Here is a 12957-nt window from a genome sequence, read left to right on the forward strand (position 1 = left end):
GTGATGTTATGGTGATGACGCGAACTTGCTTGCAGAAAGTGAAGAGGACTTGAAGTGCTTACTGATGAAGATCAAAGAGTACAGCCTTCAGTATGTATTACACCTCAACATAAAGAATACCAAAATCCTCACAACTGGACTAATAAGCAACATCAGAGAAAAGGTTGAAGTTTTCAAGGATTTTGTTTTACTTGGATGCACAATCAACACCCATGGAAGCAGCAGTCAAGATGTCAAAAGATGCATTGCATTTGGCAAATCTGCTGCAAAAGACCTCTGTAAGGTATTAAAAAGCAAAGATGTCACTTTAAGGACTAAGGTTGCCTGACTCAAGTGATGGTGTTTTCAGTTGCCTCATATGCATGGAAAAGCTGGACAAGGAATAAGGAAGACTGAAGAATTGATGCCTTTGAATTATCATGTTGGTGAGCAGTATTCAATATACCGTGGGCTGCCGGAAGAACAAACACATCTGTCTTGGAAGAAGTACAGCCAGAGTGCTCCTTAGAAGCGAGATGGCGAGACTTTGTCTCATGTACTTTGGACATGTTTATCATGAGAGACAAGTCGCTGCAGAAGCCCATTATGCTTGGCAAAGAAGGTGATATGAAAAAGAGGAAGACCCATAACAAGGTGGATTGACACAGTGGCTGCAAAGATTAGTTCAAACATAGCAACGATTGTGAGGATGGAGTAGGACTGGGCAGTGTTTCGGTCTGTTGTAGGTTAAGTGGCTATAATCTGAACTTACTGAACAGCACATTACAACAACGACAACTGGCGAACATCTTTTTTTAATATATATTTTTACTCTTGGAGTCTGAAAAATTAACAACTCAATTCAGCAATATGGATTTCATAACCAGGCAAAATGTGATATGTGTGCAGTCACAAATTAAGATATCATACAAAGTTATCCATATCAAAAAAATGGCAATAAAAGAGAAAAAAAGTGAGTTCAGCTGGAGAGTAAAGGAGTGAGGAGAAGGGTAAAGGTATTTTAAAAGCAGGCAAATTTAGATAAATTTCAAAAAGCTAATGTTTGAGTTGTCCAGTTATTCTAGTAATACATGGAAGCCTTGGGCATGACAAGTTCATCATCCCTTTTACAATTTTCTGACACAGTACAGAGCTGAGAAGTGAAGTTAGGCAAAACGAAAACATTGATTTTGATTATTTCCATTCATGTGAGATTGAATGAGGAGATGAGTTTCCAGATTCCCTGTCTCAAACTTTTCATACCCTACTTGTATTCTAATGTCCCCTTTTAGCATTTGTGCCTATGCTTGCAAAATTGGTATTTTCTTTGACCTAACATTGTTTTACTAGAAAGCACTGATTATAGTCTAATATGAAAAAAAAAAAAACCTGTTAAATATTCTCCTTAAGTGTTGAAATTTAATTTAAACAGAAAAAACAAACAAACAAACCTGACATTGTGAATGTCAATAATATGTTCTCAATTGCTTTTTCTTCCTATATGTGGATGAAATACTAGGAGGAAGTGAAGTTATTCTAAACAGTGTGGTTTAAAGATTTATATTCACCACTTGATAAAGATACCACACCAGTAGGAAGTCAGATCAGTAAATCTTGTCTAGTTCTTAACAGCAGGTAGACAAGTCTTTGGAAGGAGAGAAAAATATCCTACTGCGGGCGATTCCAGTAAATTGAAATGTGGAAAGAATGAGGACATTGTGAGTATACTCAATAGCTCATTCAAGTTTCTTGTCTTCTTAAGACCTTTATAGCTCTAATGTTATCAAAATATACGTTCATTTGATAAAAATATTGCATAAAACTTTGAGACACTAGGACCATGTGTCTCACTTTTTTTTTTTTTTCTGTAAAGGCTTTGTTATGTACAGGGACAGGAGCCTCAGTACTTCTTGGAACTGCCTTCCTCATGGTGGCCAGGACATTGCTCAGCTCCTCTTGCTTCCTCTTGGTAAGGACGCATGTTGCCACTTTTCTTGATGCACTTGTCAGCCTGCTTGTTCTTGGAGACCCTGAGCATGCTGCTCCTCAGGGCAAAGCTGTATACCTCCTGGGTCACGTCCAACGTGACCTTGGTGTGCTTGGCTAGGTGGCAGTGGCAGTGGCAGTGCCTTGGAGCATTCCCGTTTTTGGTCACCTTGTGGCTTTTGTTGAGGCCCAGGGCCATGGGGTAGCACAGAGCCACGGTGCTACCCTTCAGTGGCTGTTAAGGTGGAAGGGCTAGGCTTTTTCTTGTTGTTGTTATTTGTTTTGGTTTTTGCATTTTCTTTTTTGTACCAGGGTAGCCATAGGGTTTTAGAAAATGAATTATTCCATGCCTGGTATGTTCTCTATTGTTAGTTGCAGGCCACAGCATTGACTACTCTTTAAAACGTAAACTTCCTGACTACTTAGACTTTTTTTTTTTTTTTTTGCTTTTTTAATAGTATTTTATTGTATTTTCTATGGAAGTATATACAGCAAAACATGTTCCCATTACAGTTTCTATACATATTGTTCAGTAACTGTCATGGATTGAATTGTGCCCCCTAAAAATATCTGTCAACTTGGCTAGGTCATGACTCCCAGTATTGTGTGGTTGTCCTCCATTTTGTGATTTTTCTATGTGTGATAAATCATAATTTCTGCCTGTGGTTAAAGAGGATTAGGGTGGGACGTAACACCCTTGCTCAGTTCACATCCCTGACCCAATGTAAAGGGGGTTTCCTTGGGGTGTGGTCTGAACCACCTTTTATCTTACAAGAGATAAAAGGAAAGGGAAAAAAGCAGAGAGTTGGGGTCCTCATACCACTAAGAAAGCAGTGCTGGGAGCAGAGTGGGTCCTTGGGACCTGGGTCCCTGTGAGGAGAACCTCCTGGTCCAGGGGAAGATTGATGAGAAGGCTGACAGAGAGAGAAAGCCTTCCCCTGGAGCTGATGCCCTGAATTTGGACCTTTAGCCTACTTTACTGTGCGGAAATAAATTTCTCTTTGTTAAAGCCATCCACTTGTGGTATTTCTGTTATAGCAGCACTAGATCACTAAGACAGTAACACTGTTTACATTCTTCACATTGTGTCACCTTTCTCTAGTTGTTCCATTTCCATTAACCTAGCCCCCAACATTTTCATTTATGCTTTAGGGGATATGTTGACCATTTGGTCTCATATAGATGATTATTTAAAAGAGTGCAGTGTTCAAGGGTGATATTATTTTATGAGCTAACCTGCTATTAAGCAAAAAGAAAACTTGAGGGGATAGTTTCAGTTCAAGGTTTAAAAACTATCTCAGGGCAATAGACTTGTAGATTCCTCCAGTCTCAAAGGGTCCAGTAAATTTGAATTTTTGGAGAATTTGAAGTTTTGTTTGATTTTTTTTTTTCCTCTTTCTATCAGGATCCAACTATTGTGGCTCTAATCAGAACATTCATTAGTGGTAGCTGGGCACCATCTAGTTCTTTCTGTCTCAGAGTAGAAAAGGCCAAGGTTCATGTAGACAATTAATCCTGTACACTGCTTCCTTCCTTGAATCTTGAGTTTCCTTCTTTTTTTTTTCCAGATGGATAGAGACCAGTAGTTGTGTCTTATATGGTTGCTTGCAAGCTTTTAAGACCCCAGACACTACTCACCAAATTAGGATGTATAACATAAACATGATGAACTATATTATGCCCATTGACCAAATAGCCCCAGGAGACTACAACCCTAAGTCTTCAAACCAAGAAAACTAATGACATGAGATGACTGGTTATGTCTAAAATGTATCAGTTTCTGTGACCCTTATTTGTTTTATTATGTATATAATATGTATATATATCTCATCACCATCAAGTCAGTTCTGACTCATAGTGAACCTATAGGATGGAGTAGAACTGTCCCATGGGGTTTCCAAGCAGTAGCTGGTAGATTTGAACTGCTGACCTTTCGTTTAGCAGTTGAGCTCTTAACCACTGTGCCACCAGGGCTCCATATATGTCTACATATATATATACATATATATATAACTCAATATTATATAAAATATATAACCCTAGTGGCATAGTGGCTAAGTGCTAGGGCTGCTACCCAAAAAGTTGGAATCAACTCAATGGCAACAGGTTATATTTTTTATATATATATGTGTGCGTGTATATATATGTAGATATATGTGTGTGTGTGTATATGCAGATATGTGTATACACACACGTATTTTGGTTGTCGTTGCAAAATTATATATAACATAGCATTTACAAAACTTCTTTTTTCTTGTATACAACTTAGTGACATCAGTTACCTTGGTCAAGTTGTGCATACTTCACCCACATTGAGTGCTACCTTTTCCATCACCATAAATAAAAAGTGACTACTGTCTAGAGAATGAATCCTCCTCCCTCCACCCTTGGTAAACACCAATGAATATTGGTCTCTGTGTATATACCTATTCTTGCCAATTTATGAAAGTGAGATTGTACAATATTTGCCCTTTTGTGATTGATGCATTTTGCTCAGCATAATGTCCTCCATACTGTAAGATGTTTTGGGAACTCATCTTCCTTACCGACTACTTTGTAAAAGCTTCACTAAGGGAAGCAGTGCTGTCGAGTCGATTTGGACACACATTACAATATATAAATAAACAGCTCTTTATCGCAATTTAAAGTTTAAAGTTTCAAATATTCTTTGATGATTCCTGAAATTTGCAAAACACCTATCAGTAATTTCTACCCAAAAGTATACAAGTAGCTGCCCTCAATTATTTTTACTAAATATGCTTGGAGATTTGCAGGACTCAGTTTGATTTCATTCAGAGAAATCATTAAAATAGAGGTTGAAATTTATTCAGACTTTAATTACTTTTATTATTTTAATAATACGTTTCACTCTGTTAAAAAAATAAAGGACAAAGAAATAAAACATACAGGGTGTACTCAAGCAGTTATTCTATATGCATACTGGGGGACCTTTTTTTTTTTCTAAAAAAGAAACTAATGGTTCACTGAACCCTACTTACAATGAAGCTTTTAAGGAGAAGAGGAGGACACAGAGTAAAAATGAACCACTAGCTAGTCTCAACATGACTGATTAAAATCATTCTTTCAGGGGTCAGCTGGCATCAGGTAACTAGTTGTTTCCTGTGACCTCCATTCATTTAAAATTTCCTGAAGTTAAATTTCTTGCACAAGATAAACTTTAAATGACTTCATGTTTATCACATTTGTCTTATCCTAGAAAGAGTTTGAATTTTATGATTATCATGAAAGCTGGAAAATGAATAAGGAAAACTGAAGAAGAATTGATGCCTTTGAATTACAGTGTTGGTGAAGAATATTGAACACACCATGGACTGCCAAAGACCAAACAAATCTGCCTTGGAAAAAGTACAGCCAGAAAGTTCCTTAGAGGCAAGGGTGGCACAAGACTTACCTCACATACTTTGGACATGTTATCAGGAAGGACAGGTCCCTGCAGAAGTACATCATGTTTGGTAAACCAGAGGGTCATCGAAAGAGAAGACCCTCAAGGAGATGGATTGACACAGTGGCTGCAACAATGGGCTCAATCATAACAACACTTACGAGGACGATGCAGGACCAGGCAGTGTTTTGTTCTGTTGTACATAGGGTTGCTGAGTCAGAACCAACTGGACAGCACCTAACAACAACATCTCCACATTACTTTTTTTCACCTGTTCTTGGATACATTTTACGTTGACCAGTGACCTTTGTGAATGTTCCTACACACTCAGAGGAATCTGTCTTTTGACAGCTCTAATGATTTATGGTTTTTACCTTTTATTGATGCCAAAAAAAGCACCAGTCTAAGGTCATTGGTCTACATTGTAAAGCTTTCCTTACCTACATAGAGCAACATCACCCCTTATAAATGTAATTGCTCAGAGAAATGTGGCATTCTTTTGTGAGATCAAAACTGGAGTCCATATTATCCAATCCTGCCATTTCAGTCTTCATCTTAGGTTACTGTCAGCATCATCAAGCATTCTTCATCTATCCTCTCTTGCAACATTCTCATTTCTTGGTTTATACAAGCTCATTCTCCTGTTTTATAGTTGCTATTGTCTATTTGTTTGTTTTTCATTTTACCCCTCGGACCACAACTGCTTATCCCTCTTTTCTGACCCTCTTCTTCTCCCTGGATTTGGCCCAGTCCAAGATCCTATTCTATTCTCCTTTCCACATTCTTCTCATTAGCCATCTATTTCATGTCTTTAAGGGCTTTCTGTCTGTTGATGAATCCGAACATCATATCATCAGCTTCTTTTGAATGACGCTCTTATGTGGCTGACATTTTACTTCCATTTCTCCTTGGTGTCTCAGAGTCATGTCAGGGCTTAACAAGTCCATAATGATTTATTGATTTGCTGCTATCCTCAAATCCATTTCTCCTCTTATGATGCTCTTGTCAAATGTATCTACTTCTCTTCTTTTTGGGTATGGCTGCCTTAGTTTAAGCCACTATTACCCCTAAACATCTTATTATAGTATTTGCAACAGCTTACTCATTTGCTTACTGCTTCTCCCTTGCCTTTCTTACATTCTTCAAACAATTTCCAGAGGGATACATCAAATGTTTCAGTAACTTCACTTTGAACTTCAGATAAATAAAAATTCCTTGATATGTTCTTAGGATTCTTAATGGTCTAGAGTCTCCACTTTCCTTCTCAAGTTTCATTGCCTATTACTCTCCTTCCTCCTTTGGCTCCAGCTACAGTGGTTTAATTTCACACCTCAGGGCCTTCCAACAGGCTGCCCAGTCCCCACCCCTGATGTTCTTCTCCTAGTCTTGAATTCATGTGTTGTCATTTTAAATGTCACCTCTTCAGAGATGTCGAAAGTGCCCTGTTATTTTCTGTTACATATAGCAAGTCATTTTGTAATCAAACAAATATTTATTTATTTACCAATTTAATATCTTCCTCCCTCAACATACTTGCTTCAAAGGAAGAAACTGTGTCCTGTGTACACTGTAGGACCAGCACTTAGCACAGTGTCTGCCAAATAGTCTTTGCTTAATTGAGGAATTGATGGAAATTAGTTAAACAACTTAAAAGTAGATTTGAAAAAGCTTCTGGGAAGCTGGCTATATAAGTCAATATTAAATTGAATATCTTTTTTTTTTATTAACTTTTATTGAGCTTCCAGTGAACGTTTACAATTCAAGTCAGTCACATATAAGTTTACGTACATCTTACTCCATACTCCCACTTGCTCTCCCCCTGATGAGTCAGCCCTTCCAGTCTCTCCTTTCATGACAATTTTGCCAGCTTCCCACTCTCTCTATCCTCCCATCCCCCCTCCAGACAAGAGTTGCCAACACAGTCTCAAGTGTCCACCTGATATTATTAGCTCACTCTTCATCAGCATCTCTCTCGCATCCACTGTCCAGTCCCTTTCATGTCTGATGAATTGTCTTCGGGGATGGTTCCCGTCCTGTGCCAACAGAAGGTTTGGGGACCATGGCCGCCGAGATTCCTCTAGTCTCAGTCAGACCATTAAGTATGGTCTTTTTATGAGAATTTGGGGTCTGCATCCCACTGATCTCCTGCTCCCTCAGGGGTTCTCTTTTGTGCTCCCTGTCAGGGCAGTCATTGATTGTGGCCGGGCACCAACTAGTTCTTCTGGTCTCAGGATGATGTGGGTCTCTGGTTCATGTGGCCCTTTCTGTCTCTTGGGCTCTTAGTTGTTGTGTGACCTTGGTGTTCTTCATTCTCCTTTGATCCAGGTGGGTTGAGACCAATTGATGCATCGTAGATAGCCGCTTGTTAGCATTTAAGACCCCAGATGCCACATTTCAAAGTGGGATGCAGAATGTTTTCATAATAGAATTATTTTGCCAGTTGACTTAGAAGTCCCCTTAAACCCTGGTCCCCAAACCCCCGCCCTTGCTCCGCTGACCTTTGAAGCATTCATTAAATTGAATATCTTTAAAAGAAAATGATCTTTATTTCCCTTAGCTGGTCTATATTTATAATCAAATTTCTCTGAAATGAAGTATAGATCTAGAAGAACAATTGTTCATCAAGAACCATTGGCCTTCAGAGTTATAAGCTTCATAGCCTAGTTTCATTAAACAGATCTGTGTCCTTTGTGAGCTATGATTGGATATTTGGACCTGCTTGCCTTAATCTATGTCCACTTGCAAAATTAACACTCTTATTGTGTTAGTATTTTTAAACAGGCAACTCTAAATTCTTTAAAGAGCTGCAATACATTTAAGTCAAATCATTTAAGTACAATCTCTGCAATTTAACATCTTTTGGCCTTAAAAATGCCTTAAAGTCCTCAGGGTCACAATATTCTTCTCAAAAACATGGAACTGCTTAGAGGTGATCTCCCTTTTTCCCAAGATTACTATGGACATCCAATCAGTAAGATCAGTAATTGCCAAATTTTTACACAAATAGCCCTTACCTTCTACATTTGTTTGTCAACCATTACCTCCCCATGCAAGGTATTTTCATAGGCTCCCTTATGCCTTTTTTTTTTTTTTTTTACTTGTTGCTGTTAAAAAAAAAAAAAATAGCATAACAACACTCACAAAAATACATTGCAGGGGTAAGGAGCAGTTGGTAAACAAAAGTAAACAGCATGTGTTATTTGCATAAAAATACAGCAGTAGTGAAAGCTCACTCTAAGTATTCGATTTTATGTAAACTTAATACAATCTGTACATTTACTTTTTGCAAAGAATCTTTAAAAATCACCTGTCAAGTAACAAACCCTAGAGTGTACAATGAAAAACTGTGGTCTAAACAGAAAAAAAAGATAGTTTGTCTAAAGCGATATAGTCAATCAGATACATAGTATTCCCATGAATTTTACATTTTACAAAAACTTCTCAAATATTCCCAGAATTAAATTTGGCTTATGTTGTTAGTTTATTATACAATGATACAAGTCTGTGGGTGGTGCAAATGATTAACCTGCTCAGCAGACAGCAAAAGTTTGAAGGTTCAAGTCCACCCAGAAAAGCCTTGGAAGAATGAATGGCCTGGCAATCTACCTCCAAAAAAATCAGCCATTGAAAACCATATGGAGCACAGTTCTACTCTGTCACACGTGTCTCCATCAGTCAGAAATGACTCAAGAGCAAGTGATTTTTTTAAACAGGTTATCCAATATTAAGGAGCCATGACTGCACAACGGTTAAGCAATTAGCTGCGAACCAAAAAGTTGGCTGTTGGAACCCATCCTGCAGCTCTGCAGGAGAAACACTAGGCAATATGCTCCAGTATAAATTATAGCCCAGACCAGTTCTACTTCATTACACTGACTCGCTGTGAATCAAAAATTGACTTGTTGGCACCTGACAACAACATCCAATAATAGTATTGACTTCACAAAATTTTAACGTAAAGGAAGTTTCCATGTTCCATGAAAAGTAATATAACCTGAGAAATATAATATTTACAGATTCACCTACAGACATAGTCTTCCATAAAAAGTTCCAGGATCCTACCCACTCCCTGTAATGACTCACACTTATTTCTTCCTCTGAAACTAGCTATAAACTTTAGGGTAAACCAAAAATCAATAACATAGAATCTATAACTTTGAGCACCTCACTTTTGGAGTGACTTATTAAACACCTCTATTTAAGAAAAATTGATCTGGCTGTCAAATGATAAGGCATAGAATATCTTAGATTTTATACAAACATATCTCAAAATTTTGTCTCAATTTTGATTAGAATTAAATGCAATGATTTATATAAAGATCTTTGCATAATCCTTCACATTGAGTACCAAATAACTTATTGATGGCTCAGAGGCAAAAGTCAATATCAAATCACATAAAGAGGCAGACCATGATGGCTTTAGCAAGTGACCAAAGAAAATAATCAAGAAACCACCCAGAGGTAAACAAAGTCATGGAATTACCTGAGTAAAATTCAAAAGATCAATATACAAAGCTCTTCAAGAGATCAGGAAGGAGATCAGGCAAAATGCAGACCAAGCCAAGGAACACACAGACAAAGCAACAGAGGAACTTAACAAAGCTATACAAGCACATAATGACAAATTTAAGAGGCTGCAAGGATCCGCAGAGAGACAGAAAATAGAAATCCAAAGTACTAACAATAAAATTTCAGAATTAGATAACCTAATAGAAAGTCATAGGAGCAGAATTGAGGCAACAGAAATCAGAATTAGTGAGATTAGAGAGAATTTTAAGAGTGGATAGGAATAAACAAAAAGCCGTCTACAAAGAAGAGTCAAAAAGAATAAGCTGTGACTACCCAGTAGAAACCATGCAGGCAAAAAAGCAATGGTATGACATATACAAAGCCTTGAAGGAAAACAAAAAAAAATTGCCAGCCAAGAATTATACATCCAGAAAAACAGTCTTTCAAATATGATGGCAAAATTAGGACATTTCCAGATAAACAGAAGTTAAGAGAATTTGTAAAAACCAAACAAAAATTACAAGAAATACTAAAGGGTCCTCCAGTTAGAGAATCAATAACATAAGATAAAAACCCAAGACTAAAACACAGGACAGAACAACCAGATATCAACCATAGGGAAGTCACAAAAATAAATCAAAGCTAAAATGCTGGAAATAGGGAAACAGAGGCATCAATAGGTAAAAGATGACAACATTAAAACAAAAAGGACTAAATAATGTAGTCATAGATCTTTCATATGGAGAGGAAGTCAAGGTGATATCAAGAAATAAAAGACTGGTTTAAACTTAGAAAAAGAGAGATAAATATCAAAGTAACCACAAAGGAAACTAAAAATCCTATACATCAAAATAAAAAAGAAGAAAAACGCAAAGACTCAGCCAATACAAAATTAACAGCAATGAAAAAGATAAAAAGGACATACATATAGAAAAACGACTCAGCACAGAAAATTAAGTGGAACAAAGAAACTGTCAACAATATACACATAAAAAAATGCATCAAAATGACAGCACTAAACTCATAAAAAAAAAAGTACCAATAATTATATTGAAAGTAAATGTACTAAATGCACCAATAAAGAGAGTGACAGAACAGATTTAAAAAAAAAAAAAACACAGTCTATGTGCTGCTTACAGTAGACACACCTTAGACTTAAAGACACAAACTAAAACTCAAAGAATGGAAAAAATATACATCAAGCAAACAACAATCAAAAATGAGCAGGAGTGGCAATATTAACCTCTGACAAAACAGACTTTAAAGCAAAATTCAACAGAAAGGATAAGAAAGGACACTATCTACTGATTAAAAGGTCAATAACCTGGAATCCTGGTGGCGTAGTGGTTAAGAACTACAGCTGCTAACCAAAAGGTCAGCAGTTCGTATCTACCAGGTGCTCCTTGGATAGCATATGGGGCAGTTATACTGTTTCTTATAGGGTCACTATGAGTCAGAATAGACTCCATAGCAATGGGTTTTTAACACCAGGAAGACATAATTGTAAAAAATATTTACAGGGAACAGAACAGAGAACCCCTGAGGGAGCAGGAGAGCAGTGAGATGCAGACCTCAAATTCTCATAAAAAGGCCAGACGTACAGTCTGACTGAGACTAGAAGGACCCCAGAGGTCATGGTCCCCAGACCTTCTGTTAGCCTGAGACAGGAACCATTCCCAAAGCCAACTCTTCAGACAGGCATTGGACTGGACTGTGGGATAGAAAATGATACTGGTGAAGAGGGAGCTGCTTGGATCAAGTAGACACATGAGACTATGTGGGCAGCTCCTGTCTGGAGAAGAGATGAGAGGGCGGAGGGGGTCAGAAGCTGGCCGAATGGACACAAAAACACAGAATGGAGGGAAGGAGTGTGCTGTCTCATTAGAGGGAGAGCAACTAGGAGTATATAGCAAGGTTTATATAAGTTTTTGTATGAGAGACTGACTCGGTTTGTAAACTTTCACTTAAAGCACAATAAAAATTAAAAAAAAGAAATCAAAAGATGCATTGCATTGAGCAAATCTGCTGCAAAAGACCTCTTTAAAGTGTTGAAAAGCAAAGATGTCACCTTGAAGACTAAGGTGCGTCTGACCAAAGCCATGGAATTTTCAGCTGCCTCGTATGCATGCGAAAGCTGGGCTATAAATAAGAAAGACCAAAGAAGAATCAATGCCTCTGAATTGTGGGGTTGGTGAAGAATACTGACGACACCATGGACTGCCCAAAGAATGAACAAATCCGTCTTGGAAGAAGTACAACGAGAATGACCCTTAGAAGCAAGGATGGTGAGACTACGTATCACATACTTTGGGCATATTATCAGGAGGCATCAGTCCCTGGAGAAGAACTTCATGTTTCGTAAAGTAGAGGGTCAGTGAAAAATAGGAAGACCCTCAGCAATATGGATTGACTCAGTGGCTGCAACAATGGGCTTAAGCATAACAATGATTGTGAGGATGGCACAGGACCTGGCAATGTTTCTTTCCGCTGTACATAGGGTTGCTATGAGTTGGAACTGACTCTACAGCACCTAACAACAACAAGATTAATATTAGAGTGTTTTTATATTCTCCAAATAATATATATGATCAAGAGCATATGCCAGAAATTGAAGGGTCACCAGAAAGGATCCTTCTGTGGTTGAAACAAATTGTTCCATTTAATTGTAATCTGATAGAAGCCTAATCCTCTACTATTTAACATGATTTCCGTTCCACAGCCCTTCTAAGGAGCTTTAATCAGTCCCTTAGTTTCCCAGAGCTATTGTAACAAAGTACCACAAACTGGGTAGTTTATTGCTTCACACATCTATAGGCTAGAAGTCCAAATCAAGGCATCAAAAGAGCGGTGCTGTCTCTGAAGGCTCTAAGGGAAGATCCTTCTTTGCCTCTCCCTAACTTCTGGTGGTTCTTGGCAATTCTTGGTGTTCCTTGGTTTGTAGTTGCATCACTCCAAGCTCTGCCTCTGTCTTCATGTGGGCATCTTCCCTCCGTCTGCCTCTATGCCTCTGCTTGTTTTGTAAGCACACCAGTCACACTGGATTAGGGCCCACCCTACTCCAGTATGGCCTCATGTTAACT

At 38.0% G+C, this 12957-nt stretch overlaps 1 pseudogene; it reads right to left on the reverse strand.

Moving 5' to 3' along the window:
- Positions 1-1060: 1060 nt before the first annotated feature.
- LOC111751187 (large ribosomal subunit protein eL36-like) lies at positions 1061-5455 on the reverse strand (annotated as a pseudogene).
- Positions 5456-12957: the final 7502 nt, after the last annotated feature.

Source organism: Loxodonta africana, chromosome 12 (assembly GCF_030014295.1).
Source record: "Loxodonta africana isolate mLoxAfr1 chromosome 12, mLoxAfr1.hap2, whole genome shotgun sequence".
NCBI lineage: Eukaryota > Metazoa > Chordata > Mammalia > Proboscidea > Elephantidae > Loxodonta > Loxodonta africana.